Here is an 8,654-nt window from a genome sequence, read left to right as displayed (position 1 = left end):
GCAGACTAGGTTTGTAAACATTGGAGTTTGGGGCTATTTGTTTTTTGTTTTTTGTTTTTTTTTAATGATTTTTTATTATTTTATGTTAGTCACCATACAGTACATCCCCGGTTTCCGATGTAAGGCTCGATGATTCATTAGTTGTGTATAACACCCAGTGCATCATGCAATACGTGCCCTCCTTACTACCCATCACCGGCCTATCCCATTCCCCCACCCCCTCCCCTCTGAGGCCCTCAGTTTGTTTCTCATAGTCCCTAGTCTCTCATGTTTCATTCCCCCTTCTGATTGTATGATAGACATTACAGACATTACTGTGTTACATCAGAGGTAGTGGAGATCTTATACCTAAAGACATATCATTAATGTCTATCCACTGTACAAACTAGAAAATTCTATAGAAAGTGATTACATTAAGAAAAAGAGGTGGGTGAACTAAAAAAAGTAGTCATCAGGTTAAGTGATCAAACACTTATATAAAACATCTCATCATTCCCCGAAGGTATAGATAAATGGAGTAATTTCCTTTTTTTTTTTTAATATGGAATGCTTCGTGAATTTGTATGCCATCCTTGCACAGGATCCATGCTAATATTCTCTGTGTCATTAAATTTCTTACTCACCTTTTCTTTAACCTCCATCTGTCTGGTACTTCTCAAAATAGGCAAAAATCATTTTCAGCCAAATTATAGCCTTTATTGTGGGACGTACTCCCTCAAATTCATAGCCAATGGTGATAATTGTATTTATAGCAAAGACGTGTACCTTGTATTTTCTATTTTTGTCTGCCTTGTTTTCATTGGTTTGTTTATTCATTCATTCATTCATTCATTCATTTATAATTTGTGACTTCCTAAGTGAGTTCTAAAACACTAGATTGAAAATGTATTCTGAACCACATGTCTAAACAATGTCAAATATGTGTAATGGTTTGGAAAAGACAAACATCAACTATTCCTTGTAATCTCTTCCTTGTGAACTCAGATTGACTGGGATTAAAAAAAAAAAATTCTATTGGTGTGTCCTGCCTTGTTGAGCTGGGTGTTCACATAGACGTGAGTATGATCCCACAGCCCTTGGTCAGAGAGTATATAAGTGGGATGTACCATGAAACCCAGGCTGAAAGTCTCTTTTGGCTGTTTATACATAGAGAGAGCATTATCTATTGTAAGACTGCTCTGCTCAAGTGTAATGATTTCATCAGATTCTCTTCCATTAAGACAAGACTATGCACAAGTTCTAACACCTTGCCAAAATATTTGTCATTGTGTTTTCTCCAAGTACAAATCTAAGAAATTACCCACTCTATTTTTAGAAAAAAAAATCTCTATTCCCCTCAGCATCTGAGAGTCCATTATCCTGATGTGACTCTTCTTTCCAGTGAGAAGTTGGGTACCCGTATTTTCAAATGCAAATATCCCAGATCAATGAAAGGTCTTTAGCCAATAATAATAAACCTTCATTCCACAGCATTTTTAGTTGTCTTTTGGGGGACCTCAAATGCTGTAATTAGTTCATAATTAACAACTACCAGTCTGGTCAAGATCCCACATGTATTTTCCTTCATATCTTTTTGTTTTCTTTCAATCTATTTCCTGTCCCTCCCTGCCACCTACCACCTATCTCCCCCACCCATAGGCAGTCATTTTTAATGAGTTCGATATAGGTTTTGTAAATGTCTTTTAAAAATATATAAACTGGTTATATGTATGCATGTCTTAATATACATAAGTGATACTGTACAGTAGATCTCATTCTCTCATGTACTTTTCATTCATTCAATGCTCTATTTTTAAGATGATGCTGTAAGTACTAACTCATTGCTTCTAGCCGCTGCGTGTTATTTCATCCCAGGCATCCAACACATTTTAATCATCCGTTCCTCCAGTGATAGATCTAGGTTGACACCAGCTCCCAGCTTCTACAAACCAGGTGTCCGGCCCTCGTGTTGGGTCTTGGACCTACACATGGTGAATCTCTCCAAATGCTGCAAATTGATCTAATCAGTCACTCGCCAACACTTGGTATTATTGAAAGGTTTTAACTTTTACCAACCTGATGAATATAAATACGTTTCTCTGACTGCTAGTGAGGGTGACCATCGGACTGTATACTTATGGGCCTTCTGCAGTTCTCTTCTGGGAGTTGCCTTTTTCACATCTGCAGCAACCTCGGGCTTTAAATACGGCATGAAAGTTGGAAATCAGATTGTTTGGGGACATTCCCAGGTAGTGAGAACTGCTAATTATGTATTGGAATCACGCTTTCACAACTTAATTGCTGGTCGACTTGGAGTAAAACACTGTCTCTCTGTGCGTCTCTTTTTGCGCACACGCCAAGCACGTGAGCACACTTGTGTGCGTAAAATGGGGAAAAATAAGACTCGTGGCTTATTGTGAAGGACTTATTGTTAATTAATACAGGATTACCGGTGTAACGTTCACAGTACATGAACAGTTGTAAGCGCTCTGTGAAAGTCAGTTGCTTCCTTTTCTGCGTGACGTATATGAGGAGCTCAATAAATGGAACCTCATAATATGTCATCATCATCATTGTCACTGGACGTTTGGGAAGGTTTAGGGACAAGCTTGCCTGAAGACAAACATAAATCGCCTGTCTTCTTAAGATCTTCTTCATTCCTATATGTTCACAGAATTCACCCAAAAAATTTTGCCTAAACCTCCCGGGTCAGATAGATATTTGATGTCTGCTATTTTCTTAAAATCTTTTAAGGTAATTTCTTTGGATGTTTTCTAAACTGATTTTAAAGTAACCGAATAAGTCCTTTAAAAAATCTAGAAACTTTAACTGAAGCTATATTCCTTTCTCCCTTCCTTCCTTTCTTCCTTCCGTCCTCCCTCCCTCCCTCCCTTCCTTCCCTCCTTCTTTCCAATGGGGCTAGTTATTTATGCAGCATCTTTATAAACTAACACTTTATACTAGTTATCTCTTTCTGTGTGATGAATTACCACAAATTTGGTGGCTGAAAACAGCACACATTTATTATAGCACAATTTCTGTGAGTCTGGAGTCAAGGCATGACCTAGTTGAGTCTTTTGCTTAAGGACTTACAGAGCCCCAACAAGGTGTCAGCTGGGCTGTAGTCTTACCTGGAGTCTTAAATAGGGAAAACTCTTCTTCCAAGTTTATTCCGGTTGTTGGCAGATCTCATTTCTTCACAGTTGTGGGACTGAAGGTCCTGGCTTTTTGTTGAGTGTCCGCTGGATGTGACCCTCAGTTCCTAGCAGATACCCCCATTTCCTAGAGGCCACCTGCAGCTCCTTGCCACATGGGCTTTCCCGTGGCATCCTTCTCTGAGCCAGCAAAGACAGCCTCTAGAATAGTCTGCTTGCCAAACAGTCTTATATAAGGTAACATAATCTCCAGAGTGACACCTCCTTACCTCTGCCATATTCATTGCTTTGAAGAAGGTCAAAGGTCCTGGCCACACGCAAGGGGAGAGAATTACAGAAAGATGTGAACCTCAGGAGGCAGAAAACATGGGGGGGGGTGCCCACGATGGTGTCTGCCACACACCTCCAACACCCCCACATGTAAATAGGCACATGAAGGCAAAGACAGGGGACATTGCTAACGAGTGTTATGTTCTGTCCTACCTACTTAGAAATCGTAAAACTTTGTACATTAATTTTTGTAATCAGAAATTTTAAATTGTAATTATAAATTTTATAAACTTGGTAACTATTTAATTCTTTACATTTATGTGTACCTCTCTTATTTGGCTCCTTTATTTGATAGAGCTTACAGGTTATAGGGAATCACAATTTAAATGACAGCTGTAATATAATGGCACAAATGTTATCAGAGAGAAAGCCAAGGGGATGGGCAGGCATGTGGGAGGAATACCCAACCTATTCTGGAGAGGAAAGGAAAGATTTCTCAGAGGAGGTGACCACAACATTTTAACTGGAAATCTTGAATAGTAGTAAAATGGTGAAAGTCTATACTGAGAACCAACATTTTTTATGACCTAAACAGTAAGCAGTAAGCCTTTATTTTCACCTGTCTACTTGAAATTACAGCTTAAACCTCAATAAATACACAGTAAAGTTTTAGTGATACATTAGTAAAAATGAGACTATGAACAAACTCATTAAAGATTATATTATAATGTCCTTGAATAAAATTATTATTAGCTAACTAAACTTGGGCCAAACTCTTTTCTATGGCTCAGTTATCTCACCTATAAAATGAGTTCAGATTGGCAATTTCCAAGATATTTAACAAGTTCTAAAGGCCATGATTCTATGAGTTTAAAGGATTGAGACTGGCTTTATATAAACGGGAGTGATGGTGGTGGCAAGCACTTCCACTGAGATTCAAACCTAGGTCTCTCAGCCTGTCCGCACAAGACCTCCACCAGCAAAGACTTTGTGGGGACCATCAAAAGGCCCCCCATCCCTGGTGGATGCATTACAGAAAGTCATTCCTTTAAGACCCAGAGTTTTTCAAGAGCAGTGAGGGAGGGATTTCAGTGCCTCTAATGCTAAAGAGCAAAAAAGTATATGATGGTACTGGGTCCAGTGTTATTTCTGATCCAATCAAGGCTCCAGCTTCACAAGAAATCAGAAATGTTCTGAAAAAAGATACTACAACCTCAGATACGTATGCATTCCCGAACACTCTAGTTTTAGAAAATGAGATACTCTTGGATTTATTTTTAACATTATTTACCCAGGCACCTAACGTCTTTGAAGGCAGAACTATGTGTTTGTACAAAATAATTTGATTTCACTTTTTCCCTAATTCAGTCTCTTTTTCAGGCTCTTGTATAATTATACTTAAGACATTTGGGGAATGGCAAAATTATCAGATTTATAAGGTGAAGGCTACCATCTTTCAAGATGGATTTCTCATTTGCCTCTTCTGAGTGACAACTCCTGTCACTCTCCCTCTGCCCCAGAGCTGTCAGTCCACATCAGCTGGCCCCCTTCCTGGGAGCAGACACCTCCAGTTGGCTTCTCCCAGGGACTTGCTACCCACTGCACCCTGTGACTCATCTCCCCAGGGCAGGCTGCATCACTGGTTGACTGGTAGCTATTCAGGAGCCATTAGGCCCATTTAATCCCCACTGGCCCCAAAGGCCCAACCCAGCAGGTGTCTCCCCTTCCAACAAGGGATCATTTGGGTTCCCAAATGCCCTAGAAGCTAAATGCCTTCTTTGCTGCCTCATCAGCGGGCAGATGGGTGGACTATATTTTTTGTTCAGTTTTGTCACTGAGCTGGTTAGTCAAGGGCTGAGCAGATCCTGGAGAGAACCAACCTGAGTCTGACAGTCCTCCAGAACGTGACACCCACCTCCGCCATACAACAGAGCCCAAGCAGAGTCTAAACCGAAAATACGAGGAATATTATATATATTGAGTAATGTTTTATAGATACAGGGGATAAGAAACCTCTTCTTTGACAATAGCAATTTATTGAGATTGAGCTCAGAGAAATGGTCAACTTTAATTATCGTTATTATCAATACCATAATAACTAATATTTATACTTAGTAATCATTTACTATGTGCACACTCTAGGCAAACCACTCTCCTGAACCATCTAATGAAATCCTCACAGTGCACAGAGTTGCTACCTACTATTATTTTGTTTCAAAGGCAATCTCCTGTGTTTCACAAATAATTTTACAATAACTCATAAGTAGAAAGTTTAAATGACTCCCTAGAAGGTATTTAAAAATGAGATAGATGGATATGTACTAACATGGAAAGACTTTCAAGGCATATTTTAAATTGGAAAACAAAATGAAACAAAACCCAAAAGCTGTTGCAAAAGTTTCTTTTCTGCAATTTTGAACTTCCTGCAAAAATGATTGCATTTATTTTGTAAAGAGAAAATGTATATCTACGTCACTATACAAAAAAATAAATATTTACACACAAGGAATTATGAATTAAACTCTTAATATAGTTAATTCTAAAGAATGGGGTGGGGAAGAGAAGGAAGGAGATGGACTCTCCTTTTACAAGTTTTTATAATTGTACTTGATTTTAACTACAAACACTACATTGATTTTTGTAATGGAGAACTTTTTAGAGGCAAAAGTAAGTAAATAAAAGATGTCATAGTTTCGTTGGGTTCTATATATTTCTTTTATATTATTCAAATGAGTATTTCAACAAAGTTTTAAAGCATCAATAAAATGACAAACCTCTAAACATTCACAATTGACTAAAACTGAGTAAACCTAACAAAATAAAGAAGTCTGTGTCTGTTTTTTTACTGGCGTCGATAGATTGATCCAAGTAGACTGTGCTAGCCGATAGCTAATTCCTTATAATAATTTAATAACGATGATGATAATTATGACCGACATTTAGATTTTTAGATTTACAGATTAAAAAACATATTCACTAGTATTTTTCATCTGACCCTTAGAGTAGTCTCTTATGGAGCTATTTTATCCTAATAATAATGGCGGCAAACAGATATTAACACAGACATTCCCCTGTGCCAGGAACTGTACAAAGTACTTGACATATACTATCTCATTTAATTTTTAAAACAGCCATCTGGATTAGGCATGCATTACGTTCAGCAGCCAGTAACAGAAAATAAATAACAGTACCTCCAACAAAATGGAAATATGAATTTTTTTTCTTCTCTAAGAGCCTGGGCAAATGATCTAGGGTGTTTGCGGTGATTTCATCATCGTAAGAGACCCGGGTTCCTGCTCTTGCTGTGCTGTGCTCTACACTCTGCTTACCTCTCATTTTTCAAGACCATGGATTCAGCTCCACCTGCCATATCTGAATCCCAGCCTGCAGGAGGGGAAAAAAAGGGAAGCCGAAGGGCAATCTCCTTCTTCTGTTTAGGGAAACTTCCTGGAAGTTGCAGACACCACTTCTATTTTCACCTCTTTGGGAAGAAATTAATCACATAAACACATCCAACTGCAAGGGAGCCTGGAAATGTGGACTTCGCTTCGGGCATCCTGTCTAGCTAACATTTGGGGCATCTTGGCTGATAAAGAAAAGAAGACTAGATATTGGGATAAAACTCACAGTGTCCATCATGTTATGTTGTCATTCTCATTCGACAAGTGAGGAAACTGAGATGAAGAGAAGTTAACAAATCTGTCAAAGGTCGCACAGCTCGTAAGCAACGGAGCCAAGTGGCTTGGTGGATGGCCATGCTCTTTTCACTGTGATACACTGTCTCTTGGACACTCACTTCATCTATTTCTCAAGATAGTTAGAATGAAACTTATCAGATAAAAACACTTTTAAACCAAAAGACCAACAAAGTAAAGTTTGCTTTTTGGTTTGAGTACCTGTTTGCTCGCTGCATTAGCTATTCTATTTACCATGAACAGACAGACACGTTATACGTATTTACTCTTGGTCAGTACATAGCTTAAAAGTAGAGTTCCTAGGATGAATTATATTTCCATCTAATAGCTGTAAAACTAACATTAAGTCACTTTTTGAAATAAAGAATATATTCTCTTTATACATATATATATCATATGTAATATAATATATATTATAAGGACTAATAAGGAAATCCTTGGATAAAGATAAATGCCTCCCTTATATCTATCAGGAAGACTGGATTGTTCACTTACTATTAGAAACCATGACACACAGGGCGTTGGCTGGCTCAGCGCATAAAGCATGTGACTCTTGATCTCAGAGTCGTGAGTTCAAGCCCCATGTTGGACAAGGAGCCCACTTAAAAACAAAACAAAACAAAAACTATTACACACATAAGATTGCACTAAATCAGATAAAAGGATGGAATGACACTAGTTTGAAGATAATTGCAATAACAAGGTAATGCAGTTACCTTACCAAGTGTTATGTGTCTATGTGTCTTAGGCTGTAACAGAAGTAAAGATGTGTGTTCAGCGACACCTGCACTGCTAGGCCCTTGAAATGTGACTAGTCCAAACTGAGGAGTGCTAGAAATGTCAAATAAGATTTCACAGATTTTCAAAGACTTATTACAAAAATAAGAACATAAAATGACAATAATTATATATTGAAGAAATAACTTTATATTGACTACATGTTGAAATGATATTTTAGATATAATGGATATAAAAATATATCATTAAATTTAATTTCACCTGTTTCTCTTTACTTTTTAAAATATGGCTACTAGGAAATTTCCCTGTTCACAATTGAGGCTCATGTTCTATTTCTTTTCAACCCTGATGGTCTATATAAGCAGCAGTAAAGGAGAAGACAAGGACAGAGGGTTTCTACCATTGTCCAAGAGGAAATGAAAGTCTTGCTCTGGAGTGCACTGAATTTCCCAGTCGCTAGAGAAGTGCTCTCTGTTTCTGAATAGCAATAGTTCAATTCTAAAGACTGAGTTAACATCTTCTGGAAAACTATCCCATAACTATCCCATTTCCTTTAAAAAGACTCCACCCTCAGAAAGGAGAAAGGAGAAAGGAGAAGGAAGAAAGAGAAAGAGAAAGAAAAAGAGAAAGGAGAAGGAGAAAGAGAAAGAGAAGGAGGAGAAAGAGAAGGGTAAATAGAAGGAGAAAGAGCAGGAGATAGCGATAGAGGTAGAGCTAGGGGTAGAGATAGGGGTAGAAACAGAGGTAGAGAGATAAGGAGATACGGAGATGGGGGGAGAACCATCTGATGACTAATCTGGTTCCCTAGATCTTCCAA

The 8,654-nt window shown here is 38.1% G+C and overlaps 1 pseudogene; it reads right to left on the bottom strand.

The window, feature by feature from the left end:
* Positions 1-535: 535 nt before the first annotated feature.
* LOC113250978 (U6 spliceosomal RNA) lies at positions 536-622 on the bottom strand (annotated as a pseudogene).
* Between the last annotated feature and the right edge of the window lie 8,032 nt (positions 623-8,654).

This window comes from Ursus arctos, unplaced genomic scaffold (genome assembly GCF_023065955.2).
Source record: "Ursus arctos isolate Adak ecotype North America unplaced genomic scaffold, UrsArc2.0 scaffold_1, whole genome shotgun sequence".
NCBI classification, from domain to species: domain Eukaryota; kingdom Metazoa; phylum Chordata; class Mammalia; order Carnivora; family Ursidae; genus Ursus; species Ursus arctos.
Note: the sequence above shows the minus strand (reverse complement) of the source record. Positions and strands in the feature narration are given on the sequence as shown.